The sequence below is a fragment of the Vicugna pacos genome, chromosome 2 (assembly GCF_048564905.1).
Source record: "Vicugna pacos chromosome 2, VicPac4, whole genome shotgun sequence".
NCBI lineage: Eukaryota > Metazoa > Chordata > Mammalia > Artiodactyla > Camelidae > Vicugna > Vicugna pacos.
In genome coordinates, this window is record NC_132988.1 from 97,913,083 (window position 1) to 97,926,305 (window position 13,223).

Below are 13,223 nucleotides of genomic sequence, written 5' to 3' on the forward strand. Positions count from 1 at the left end.
AAAAAGGATTGTGTGATAAAGTTGATGTGTTGGGTCCCACGGTGTAGCACAATTCCTTGTATTTTTGCTCAATTATTTCAACTACATATTTCTTATTTATGTGCCACAGTATCTACCCCAGACTTCAATTCCTAGTTGAAATTCAATAAATTTGTATTGACTCAATAAATTAATAAATGCATAACATATTTAACAGCTATTGGTCACTTGGAACAGCTTAAGTCACCCCATCTTTACTGTCCCAGCCCATTATCTAGCATTTTCCTTTTCTAACTCTATATCCACATAAAAAGAATGCATGAAAGAACATGTCATATGCAAAGATACTATTTGGACACCAAGACTTGGTAAAAGAGTAATGGCAGAATGAGAACCAACTATCTTTTATTGGTGTAAATGCCTTTTGATTTGCTGTTACCCTGAGTTACCTGGGACTTTTCCTGCCATCAGAGGAGTAAAATACAGAGGATTCCAATAGTGATACGGACTGGCACAGGAAAAATAAATAAATAAATAAAGGAAACTGCTAACTCTTTTTAGGTATTGGAAATCACTTAAACCATTTCTATGCATTCTCTATCTGACTACCTGAATTAGAACTTTGCATTTATTTCCTGTTAGCAAAATGACCTTGTCCAAGTCTATAAATCTCTCTATGCTTATTTTCTTTACCTGTAAACTGGTGACAGTAACACTTCTTGCAGTTGCTGTAAAGATTAAATAAGATGTAAAATGTCCAAGTATAGTGTCTGTAACACTCAATAAATGTTAGTTATGCTCATTACAATTAATCTAACTTAGTTTTCCACTTTCTTCATTTTATGCCACCAGAGGATTACAGTGGGGCTTAGAGTTTAAGTATCTGCCAGAAATAACAGTTTCATTTCACTAAATGCATTTTCTGCATGTTAATTTTTTCCATTATTTAAAAAGATGTCAGTAGACTATGAATGAGATTTGTGTTTGGGAATCCTACGAACAAACTAAATACCAGTGACTGTAACAATGCTTTGAGTTATACAAAATACATTATTCAATCATCTACACAGAATTTCAATCATCTACACAGAATGAGACAAGGCCTAATTTTTCTTAATCCATACACAGGCCTTCTTACAGATCTGCAAGTTGAGTTCATGGAGTAAGTTTTTGTTCTCACATGATTAGAAGACTGAATTGCATGACTTCAGTATGGAAGTATTAGAAGACTTCTAGCTTATTACTAGAATTTTGGTGGAAGAGGTGCGCATATGTTACTTATGAAACATATACACATATATATTATTTTCTTTATGTTTTCCAAAAGATGCATTTATATATTAGTAACACTTAAAATAAAAAGAAAATATTTTAATTTTGAAATAAAAATTAGCTTTCTAGGAATGCAAGCTATTATATTATTCTTGAGTAATAAAATAAAATAATGCTACTGCCACATCTCAAGAACTGATGCAGGAAAAATGGATGTGGGGTGTGAGGAGGGCCTGTCCCAACCACTGTGTGAATTAGATAATGCAACCACGTCAGATTGTGGAAGAAAGCAATAGAGATTTTTAGTGGACAAAGGTTTATAACAGTGAAACTATTGGGAATTTGCAATAATTTAAAAGCTTCCCTTCAGTTTTCTGCTGATCCATTGGAATGCAAAGATAAGTGTCTTTGTGATTTATAACACTGGGCATAGAAATTGAATAACATCTCAAGATACTGGAGTTGAAAAAAATCTCCAGGTTTCATTTGGTGACTTTTTTCCTCCTTGGAGAAAAGGAAAATTGATACTTTTACTTCAAATTATGAATTCCCTGATCAAAATAATAAAAATTAAGAACTTTATGGGTTTTCTATGAGGTATTTTTCACAGGTTAAGGATGACATAGAGACAAGCCAATTCCCATATCTCCTGAGTGGAAGAAATGCCAAAATACCAATAAATACAGTGAAAGAACAATGCCAAAGCATAGAAACAAAGGATCACAATCCAAGCAATTTGGACTGTGAGACTGGGTCTTGTAATACACCCAGCAGAGAGAAAATAGCAAGAGAGGAAACATTCTATCCAGAGGCCAGGGAACACTGTTTCTATTGTCATCATTTAAAGATGCTTTGAGCATCAACAATGCACTAAATGCTATAAAGAACAATTAGACCCACTTCATGCCCAGTTGGCACTCAATTAGGCACATCAGAGAGATCTCTTCAGAGTACTCAATGAAAATTCCATATTTAGAGTGCTTTCAGAAAAGGGTAGGCTGTTAAAGAAGTTTCTAAAATGTACTTAAGTGAACCAGTAGATGAACAATCTAGCAATTCAGTATGAACTAATTTTCATATTGTATGCGTAATTATATGTGTTTTTATAAAACATATAATTTTAAAAATATATAATGAAATAATTATATTCATTTTATATAGTACATATAATATATAGGGAGAAGCAGACTAAAGACAGACATTATGAAGTAATTTAAGTCAGAAAGAGAAAGACAAACACTGCCTGACATCCCTTATATGTGGAATCTAAAGTAACTCAAACTCGTGAAAACAGAGTGGGATGGTGGTTACCAGAGGCTACAGGGTGGGAGAACTGCGGAGACATAGTTTAAGGGTGCAAATTGCAGATAAATAAGCCCTGGAGGTCTAATGCACTAAGCACAGTGATTATACAGTCAACAATACTGTATTATCAACTTCAAAGTTGCTAAGAGACTAGATCTTAATTGTTACCAGCACAAAAAAAGAAATGATAATTATGTGATGTGAGAGAGGTGTTGGTTAATGCTATGGTGTTAATCACACTGTGATATATAAATGTATTAAATCAACACATTGCATATCTTAAACTTATATAATGTTATTTATCAATTATATCTCAATAAAAACAAATTTTTAAAAAAGGAGAGTATGCAGCATTAAATATAGAGGGATATAGGACTCATCTAAAATGTACGTTATCTCCCTGAAGTCCCACCCAGAAATCTAGAAGTCTTGAAAAATAATCCCAGAATGGTTTGGAATTGAAGGTGGTATCTATATGAGGTCATTTTTCTATAACTGAAATTCATTCAGATATATCAGTCAGATACATTCATAGATATCACTGAAGCACCACAGAATGAATCAAAGTATGCTTGAATGAGTGAATATTTACTACACATGAAGCTTGTGACCAAAATGAAATTAGTATTTCTAGGATATTTATAATTTTCTTGAGAAAGTAATATATTGGTATAAGAAGGTAAGTAAGAAAAATCATTCAGGCCAGTACATTAATAGCTACATTAGTATGAAGAAGCAAAATCTAAGAGTGTCTTTAATTCTTTGCCTCAAGCTGGGCTTATTTTTATAAGCCAGTAAACCTGCTTGGTCACCAGGCAGTAATAGTTTCATAAGCACTTTGGCACCAATGGAGGATATTTCAGCATTCTCTGACTCAGAACCCCATGTTACAGAGAGTTTACTGATACTAAGACAACTAAGCCATCATGGAATTTTCAGTGTTTCCCACCCTCTAGTAAAATACTTGGATGACTAAAAAATGTTCTGACAAGATTGTGTCCTTCTTCATTTCTCAACGTATTATTATTTGTTCTTTCTGCTAAGACCATTTCTTCAACTTTCACACTCTTACCATATTATTTTGACTTCAAAATATTTCTACCTCAATGTAAATAAATTTTGAAATGCAAATGAAGCAGAAATTAATCAGATTCAGTAGTGTTTGCCGCAAATTGCCAGAATGTCTGCTATGTGAATATTTCACTAGAAAAATTTACAATGAATTAACAACTTGGTATAACTCACTCTGGAGTAATGAATATTTTATATAGTGGTGAAGAGTGTGGACTCTTGGATCAGGCTGTATGGCCTGGAAACCTGGCATGACAATTTAACACTCTGTGCACAGCCTTGTCGTAAATGAAATGTTTTTTGAGAGCAGGGATTTGATTCATTATTACTCTTTAGCTGATACCTTTCAAACTATGAATAATTTGCTTTCCTTTGCTTTCAGTATATATTGGCCTGGGGACATCTGTTCAAGTATGATACTACCAAACCATTTTTATAATACTGAAGTTAGTGTTGCTAATAGGTTCTGAGAAAATATTTTCCGCATCCTGCACCAAGAAGTTTAACTTCTTTGAAAATAAAAATCTATCATCATGACTATCTGTAATATACAAATTTAAATGCTGGTATCTTGAGGAGATCCATGATTTGATTTGCTCACATGATACTGTAATCAGTTTTTGAAAAGACTTCTCTTAATTGGTTAATTAATTTTATCCTTGCCACACAAGTTACGTGTTTTTCTTTCAATAAAATTACTTAGTTTGGAGGCTTCAACACACAGTTTTTAATGTGGAGATATGGTACTTAAAGAGGGATTCTGTCTGCTAAGTTGTCATGTTCTTATCTTAGAAGTTATAATAGAAATTCAGTATCTTTGAAGCCAGCACCAAGAAGAGATCATTGGCCCGAGAATTCTATCTTAGAAGAGGTACTACTTTCATACTGTTTATTTGCATGTTTGATTTAAATAGTCTCTTTTTTCGATTTTAGAGTTAAAAACCATAAAAAAGACAGATGCAATCAAATCACAGTTAAAAAAGACAACTTTCTACAAAGATTTCCATAAAAAAAATGAAATGCCCATATTTAATATGAATATTGAAGTTAGATATTTTTAAATTACTAACTATATTTATATTGAAAGACTGTATATAATATTAAATCATTAAAATGAGCACTTTATCAGTCAGCATAAGCTTAAAAAATAGAAATTTATAGAATAACAGATGAAAGAGATCATTGGTAAGCACTACCAATATCCAAATCAATGATAAAATGTTAAGTTCCAAATCACCAAGGCACACTTCATTCATTTCTGCTTTGGATCCCTTACTTAACAACTTGTTTCTCTCTCTATTGTTTTCCAATTCCTTGTCCTCTATCACTAATTAGACTTACTTTCAGTGCCAATCATCTCACTTTTTCCAGTAATCGATCTCTGACTAACTCAAACAATGGTTAAAAATTTCTGCATTTTATATTATAATCTCATGTACATATTAAATTATGTAACTGTTTTCATATTTCTATTACTTACATGTCTATATTGTTAGCAAACTACAATTTGAGGATCAAATCCAGGCCATCGCTTGTACATATAGCTCACAAACTAAGAATGTTGTCCACATTTTAAATAGCTGAAAATGAATCAAAAGAAGATTGATACTTATGACTCATAAAAATTATATAAAATTCAAATTTCAGTGTTAACAATTTTTTTATTGGAAAACAGCCACACATATTTCTTTGCATGTCATCTATGATTGTTTTCACACTACAATGGTGGAGTTGGAGAGTTGTGAAAAAGAAGAATGGCTCAGAACCCTAAACACTTTTCATCTGGACTTTTTAAAAAAAGTGTTTGCCAACTACTGATTCACAGCATTAGTAATCAATTATTTGTGCCTCCATTCAGTAGTGGGGTTTAATGTCTTCCTTTTTCATATTCAGACACATAGTACAAAAAGCATTGTCAAAGATACACAGGTCACTACAAAGTATATATCAAATTAAAGCAAATCAGGGTAATCTAGAATAGGTGAATTTTAAAATGTGACCTACAGAAATTATACCAGGCCTAGTAACTCTCTGCTTCAATGCTGGAGAAAGCATGAACATTAAATGACTTGTACAAAGTTTCTGCTTTAAGATGAATAAGGTCTAAGGATCTAATGCATAACATAGTGAGTACAGTTGATAACACTGTATTGCATAAATGAAAACTGCTAAGAGAATAGAACTTTAATGTTCTCACCAAAATAAACAAACAAACAAAAAACAGTAAAAAGATAAATCTGTGAGGTGACAGATATGCTACTTAACTATATGAAAGAAATCCTTTCCAATATATACAATATATATCAAATCATCACAATGTATACTTTAAATGTCTTGTAATTTTATTTGTCAATTATACCTCAATAAGCTGGAAAAATTATTTCTGCATATTGGAGTATTTTAGAAAAAAATAAACTTTTTATTCTGGCTTGTCAACAAAAGCAAATTTATAGGTTGTATTGAATGTAAACTAATAGCTAAAATCTCTAATGTTTCCCTTAAATTAACATTATTATTTCTCTAGATAACATTTAGGCAAGAATTCATGTGCTTCTTTGAATTTCTCCATGATTTTTGCTCTAATGAATTTGGGGAACATTTTTGCTTTTGTTTTTCCACAAGGGAACAATTTATAAAGTAGGAGAAGCCTAAATAACTTTTTTCTTAACTTAGACAAGAATGCACTGTTTTACAGAAAATGTTGCTGATCTATCTCAAAAACTGACTGCTTTTTTTTTCCCTCATAGACATCTAAGATACTGCCTCCTCTTGAATTTCTGTTAAAGTTACAAATAATATGTCAGTAAGTAGGAGCTGTATGTTCTCGAAACATAGATGTCAATATCTGTTGGATTTGAGTGATGATGATCCTAATCAGATGACACTCTGGAGATTGTCAAAAACTCTACACTTTCATCAAACAAGATGAGTAATGGTCTACCATGAAAAGTATTAATATGATTAATAGCATTTCTCTAGTAGTTAGGCTTCAGACAGTAAAAATATTTGTTAAACGTTAATGGTTTTTCACAGTAGGATTCTGACTAGGTAAACAGATTGCTCTCTTTGCATATATAATTACATATATAATAATATACACTTTCCTTCACTGCAGAATTCAAATTTGAATTTTAAACCGTGTTTTAAAGAAAAATAAATACATTTTAATTTTACTAAATTTTAACAATTTAACAAAATTATCCTAGAACTCTACAATGTTTAAAAGAGCATGAGACCCAGAGAGAACAGTATATAAAGCTAAGAATGTGTGATCATCATAGTCAAAGCATTTATAGTTTAGTCTATTAAAAGTTCACTATAAGAGTAGATGTTGAGAGGAATTTCTGTAACTTAAAAAATAATGATTAGAAATTTTTATATTCTGGCCATTAAGATCAATAAAATGTTGCATTAAGATTTACTTATGGCTTCATGAATTTATAATACAGACCTCACCTACCTCAAAGAGCATCTGAGGTACCTAATTCCCAAAGTGAAATATGGAGAAAGCTTGTTTACAGCTCATGCAAAAAAAGTCTAGGAAATTTAACGATATTCAAATCAATGAATCAGAATTGCTGGGATCTCTATAAGATGTCCTTTTATGGTCACAGGGAATGGAGTCTACAAAACCAAATGAACAGTAAAATTTGTAACTATTAAGACTTGAAGACAGAATCCCTCAATAAAGTAAATTGTAGAATGTCGAAATAAAAAAGTCTATTAATTACATACTGTGTATGATACTTGCACATCAACTGTTTGTAGCTTCGACTGGAGGATGGTCAAGACCAATAGCAACTATTCCAAATCTAGATTTTCTCCTAGTAAATATGCCTGCAGTAATATAAAGAGACCATGGATACAAAGCATATAATATATGCCATATTATATATACAGATTTCTATATTGCATATAATATATTATGTTACATATTATTTATATATTACATATATTACAGATTATCTCTGGGTCTTCTTCCCTCTTTCCTCAATTACCTCTACTTGTAAGACAGTATTTCTAAAATTCTGTTCAGTTCCATTATCAAAATTATTCATGGAAGGTCTCTTGGATTTGGGCATAATTCCTTGGTCTCCAGCACATACAACACATGCACCCACACACACAATACTAAATGTGCGAAAAGTAGCCTGAACTAAGAACTAGTATCACCTGGGTAATCTGAGCAATAGAGTCATTTTGTGTTTCACAATTACAATATTATTCAGGTAAATATGGCTTCTCCTTTTGGTAAAGAAGTAACTAGTTCAACATTACATTTTACTTTCAAAAACGGACACTCAAGAGACAGCTCCCTAGTAAAACATTTTAATGAAACTAGGAGAGAGAATCATTTTTGGGCTCCATGGGGTACAGCAAACCACTGGACAGAGAAATATGCTTTCCAAACTGCTTCTAAGCCAGTGGAATACTATTAACCAGATCATATTCATTCTCCACCATTTTTTTTTCAACTCATCAGTTTCAGAGCTTGTACAGGAGCTCAATGAAACCAACACGGTCCTCTGATACTTGTGTGTGTGCGTGCATGTGTGTGTATGTTGTAATAAGAATGGTAATTCTCAACTTACTGTAACTAACAGATTTCTGGAGAACAGAAAGTGACTTCATTTTTTAATTTGTATGAGAGTTCTCATATACACAGTTTATCCTACTGTTATCATCTTACATTAATGTGGCACATTTGCAACAATCAATGATATATTATTAACTAAAGTCCATATTTTACATTAGAGTTCACTTTTTGTGATGTTCATTCAGTGGGTTTTTACCAATTTTTAATGAAATTTATCTACCATTATAGTATAATACAGAACAGTTTCACTGAACTAAAAATCCCCAGTGATCCACCTATCCTTTCCTCTCACCTTTCCCCATTTCTGAGCCCCTGGGAACCACTGATCTTTTTACTGTCTCCACAGTTTTCCATTTTCCAAAATATTACATAATTGCAATCATATAGTACATAGTCCTCTCAGACTGGCCTCTTTTAATTAGCATTATGAATTTAGAGTTCTTTTTTGCCATTTGATAGTTTTTTTTCTTTTCTTTTTTTTTTTTCGCTGAATAATAGTCTCTTGTATGTACGTATCACAGTTTATTTGAGCATTCACCTACTGAAGGACATCTTTTGCTTTTAACTTTTGGCAATCATGAATAAAGCTGCAATAAACATTTATGTGAAGGTTTTGTAGAGAGTTCCTGTTGCTCTACATCCTTGCCTGCATTTAGTGTTGCTAGTGTTTTGGATTTCAGCTACTTTAATGGGTGTGTAATGGTATCTCACTGTTTTAATCTGCAATTCTCTGATGACATATGATGGCAAGCATCTTTTCATATTCTTATTTGCCATCTGTAATATCTTCTTTGATGAGGTGTCTGTTCATGTCTCTTGCTCATTAGTTAATTAGGTTGTTTGTTTTCTTATTGTTGAGCTTTATGAGTTCCTTCATTCACTTTGAACAGTCATAAATCTCATTATTTTATCAGAAGCTTAAATAATCCATTTAACTATTAATATAATACTTGAAGAATTCAGAAGCATATATTCATGAAATTTCTAATAATATATATTGCCTACCTGCTGGGCATAAATCTATTAATTGTTTTCAAGTTAGAGCACCAAGTTATAGGTTATAACAGAATTAAAATGTTTGTTTATGTTTCTATAAACTTAAAAATCCATGTACTTATTAATTTATGAATTCAATTATGAATTAATGGCTTGAAAAGGCTAATTCTAACTCAGCATGTGGTTTCTTCTTTAAATACCTTAGAGCTGGTTCTCTGTAATAGTGCTATATCTGGACACCAGCGGCTGAATGTAAGTGAGAATCAAGATAGCTATAACCTTTGAACCCATTCAACAAATTTTAATTAATGGCCTTGTAGGTATTTGCCACTGTGTTAGGTAGTAAAGACCCAAAGTTGAATAACCAATGGACATTTTGCAAGTAGAAAAATAAAATATACAAGTAATTAAGCATACATTTTAAAATAATAAACTGACGAACTTTTAAGAATGTAACTCTAGTATGAACTGCCCTATGAAATCATAATAGAACATAGTAACCTCTCTTTCAATCATGTTTTTAGTCACAGGAGTCCAAAAAATGTTATTAAAATTCTCTTCTAAAAAAATATTCTTGAATTATCCAGGAAATCCAGACTCATTTACACCAAAGTATCTGGGAGCAAGGAAGGTCTGTCTGTCATCTGGAGGAGAAATGTTACCCAGCAAGAGGGATACAAGCCCTCTTCTGTGGACTCTGCGTCTGTCATGGGCTCGTACAATTCTAGGGGTGTCTATCCACTCAGCAACCATCCCAAGCCCAGTTCTGTGTGGTGTGACACACTCAGGTCCTTAAGTTACAGTTCCGTTAGAGCACAGCACATCACACTGTAAAATGAAATCTGGGTCCCAAGAACCTTCCACCTATACATAGTAAACTAATGGTTTCAGGACTTACCAAGAAGCTTCATGCCTTATTTACCTGAAACCGTGACATCAACCCAGATTTCACTTCCCTTCAAGTTATTTTATCTTTTCTTCTCTACCATGAGATACAGGATAGGGCAATCTCATGCCACCCTGCCTCCTTGACTTGAGACTCAGAAAGTACCTAGGGTATCAGGTTCCTCTCTTCCTAGAAGAATCTTAGGCTCCTTATGCCAAGTTCTTACTGCTTACTTGCACTGTATCCTCATGGTATTGCAGATTTGACTGGCAAGTAATGAAATCCTAATCCCAGGTCAAAATATGCTTCCTTCCTTCACCTCTGCACAGCAAAAAACCAACCAAACAAAAGAAGGTATTGAATGGACCCTGAATACATGCATTTCATCCACAAGAGGATAAGTGGGCAGTTTAAATTCTGAACCATTGCCACCTGCACATCAATGACTATCTTTGATCTATACCTGGACAGCTACATTATTATACTTATGAAGAATAAAATAAAATCTTCACAAGTTTAAAAACCAATTCCCATTTCCATATTTAGAAAATAGTTAGTTTGAAAGAGCCTCAGTCTCAGAGGTCAAATGTGGGCTTGGGCTCTGGGACTAAAGGTCATACTTCCTTTAGGCCTTCTTCCCACATCACCAATGAAAATAGGTGGAGGAGCTTACAGTATAACACACTGGTTCCCAGAAGTCTCAATTCTCCAAAAAGTCAGAGAGGAGCTTACAGTATAACACACTGGTTCCCAGAAGTCTCAATTCTCCAAAAAGTCAGAGTGGACCTGTACACTGGCCTAAGATTATGCCTTCCAAATCTTGTAATTTCACCATCAAAGATGAAGAGGAAGCCTGCCACTGCTGCCACTCTACACAACTTCACCATCCTACCTGTCTTGAACTCACTACAACTAATCTTACTGTGTCCTGTATTTCTCTTTATATTGGTCTCAGTCTCCCAGATTAACCACCATGTCTCTCAATCTTACATGCATGTCTCTGTGATCCCCTCAATATCTGTATGTAATTATCACTGTAATGCCTATGGTATAATTATTATAATGAGCACTAGACATGCATAATTTTCTAATTTGTCAAAATCTTTCATGACACTCTTGAAATACACTTTATCAAAATAGTCTCCTATATCCTGATCTTTTCCTCTGAATTTTCCCTTCATATTCATGCTCTAATAAAAATCTAGCTTCCCACCACACACTCTGCTTCCCACATAGTGATGGTTATTTTTCCTCACACAGTTCTCTTACTACAGAGCCTGGACAGGGAACACCTGGATGCCTTTCCCCATTGCCACTTTTAGACCATTCTCCTTCTCTTATTCTAAACACCCACAACTTTGTATCAAATATCACACAGGTATATTTACACACTATTCCTCAATGCTATTATCTGACAACTGAATATTCATACCCCATCATTTCTACTTGTTTTTAGTTTCCACTTCATGGCTACTCTCTCCAGTGCTGTCTTGACTTTTTATTATTTTGACATACATATGAAGAAAAATATACTGATGGTACTTTCATTACATTGGATTCTCAATGATTTGAGCTCATTTCCTCTTATTAGCTTAGCTCTCAGCTTACTCTAGCACTCATTCTAATAATTATATCACAGACACTGCAATAATAATTATGTGCAAATATTCATGATATGTTGGTAAACCTGCTTTGGGAGACAGGGGAAAAAAAACCCAGATTTGTACAATTTGCTTATTTTGGTCATACAAACTCCCCATTTAAGTCTGATTTTAAAGTACTAATGGTTTTACAACCATAAAAATGCCTGAAAATTAAACAATCTGTTACTACAATCAAACTATAACTTGAATAACACACCACTGTAGCCATCTTAAATGTCGGGGTCATCTATCCTACTTCCTAATCACTTCCTTCATCTCACTCCCTTGGTACCCCAAGGCCAACAGTCTGTTAAGATTGGGATATTCAGTATGTTTATGTCACCATTATTGCACTGTTCTCTATCCCTTAACATGTATCCTTTTAATATTACTTTTTAGTCTTTATCTCATTTAACTCATCAGCATTTGACACTGCCAATTAATCACTCCCTCTTGCTTTATAAACTTCCTTCACTAGGCTTCCAAAGCAACATACTCTTGTTATCTTACTCCCTTCTGTCACTCTAGTTTCTCCTCCTCCATCTACTTTATCTGTATCTCTTCTCCTCAACTTCTTAGTTTAGAATGCCATAGGAATTAGTCCTTGTATCTCTTCTCTAAATTTTCTCTCTCTTGCTGATCTGATCTATTCCCATAGATTTAAATACTCTCTCTACATGTCAAAGATTTGCAATTTTCTCTCTCCAGACTAATTAGCTCTTCCTGAATCTAATCTTTTAGGCCCCGCTGCCTACTCAACATATTCTATAAAATATCTCAAATATAACTTAATATATCTTGGATATATTGAACATGTATTGGATATATATTGACATACATCTAAATATATCTTAACATGCCAGAAACTAAATTATTGACTTCAGCTGAAGACAACTATATCTTGCTGTGTAGTAAAAATTCTTGGTGTCATCCATGATCCTATTCATTTACATCATGAATCCAAATTCATCAGGAGAGCATATCTACTCAATTTTCAGTATGTATCCACATTCATTCCTCTTTTCATCACCAACATTGCTTCCTCTAGGATCTGATATACCATCATCACTCAACTGTCCAGGGATTGTATTTATCTTTCTATCATTCTGTCATCACACTTTGTGCAGTGTCTAATAAACAGTACTTGTTCATTAAGTGAATAAACAAATGAATAAAAAAGGAAGTATTCAGTTATTCTTGCCTACTTGACTTTAAAAACTCACATTTTATTGCTTGACAGAAAAGTTCTCTGAAAATTCTTGAACTTGACACATTCAACTCTCCCTGGAAAACTGATGACTATTTTCTTGCCATTGTTTGCTTCTTGCCATTGTTTATTCCCTCAAATTAACCAGAGTGGAGTTTGAATCCTTCTTCTGAAAGGGAAAATAATTTCTCAGTATCTCAAACTTTTCATCTACTTACACTACTTACTTGGAAAATTTTTAAATTTCCAATTCACCTCAAAACTCAA

General features: G+C 33.2%; 1 long non-coding RNA gene across 2 annotated transcripts in view; it reads right to left on the reverse strand.

Moving 5' to 3' along the window:
* LOC140687741 (uncharacterized) overlaps window positions 1-13,223 on the reverse strand; it is a 44,320-nt gene that overhangs the window by 17,834 nt on the left and 13,263 nt on the right. For both annotated transcript variants that reach the window (XR_012062260.1, XR_012062259.1), the window contains exons 2-5: window positions 12,973-13,125; window positions 7,363-7,464; window positions 7,088-7,251; window positions 5,108-5,207 (exon numbers count right to left, since the gene is read on the reverse strand). This is a non-coding gene — a long non-coding RNA (uncharacterized lncRNA). The remainder of the gene's footprint in view (window positions 1-5,107; window positions 5,208-7,087; window positions 7,252-7,362; window positions 7,465-12,972; window positions 13,126-13,223) is intronic.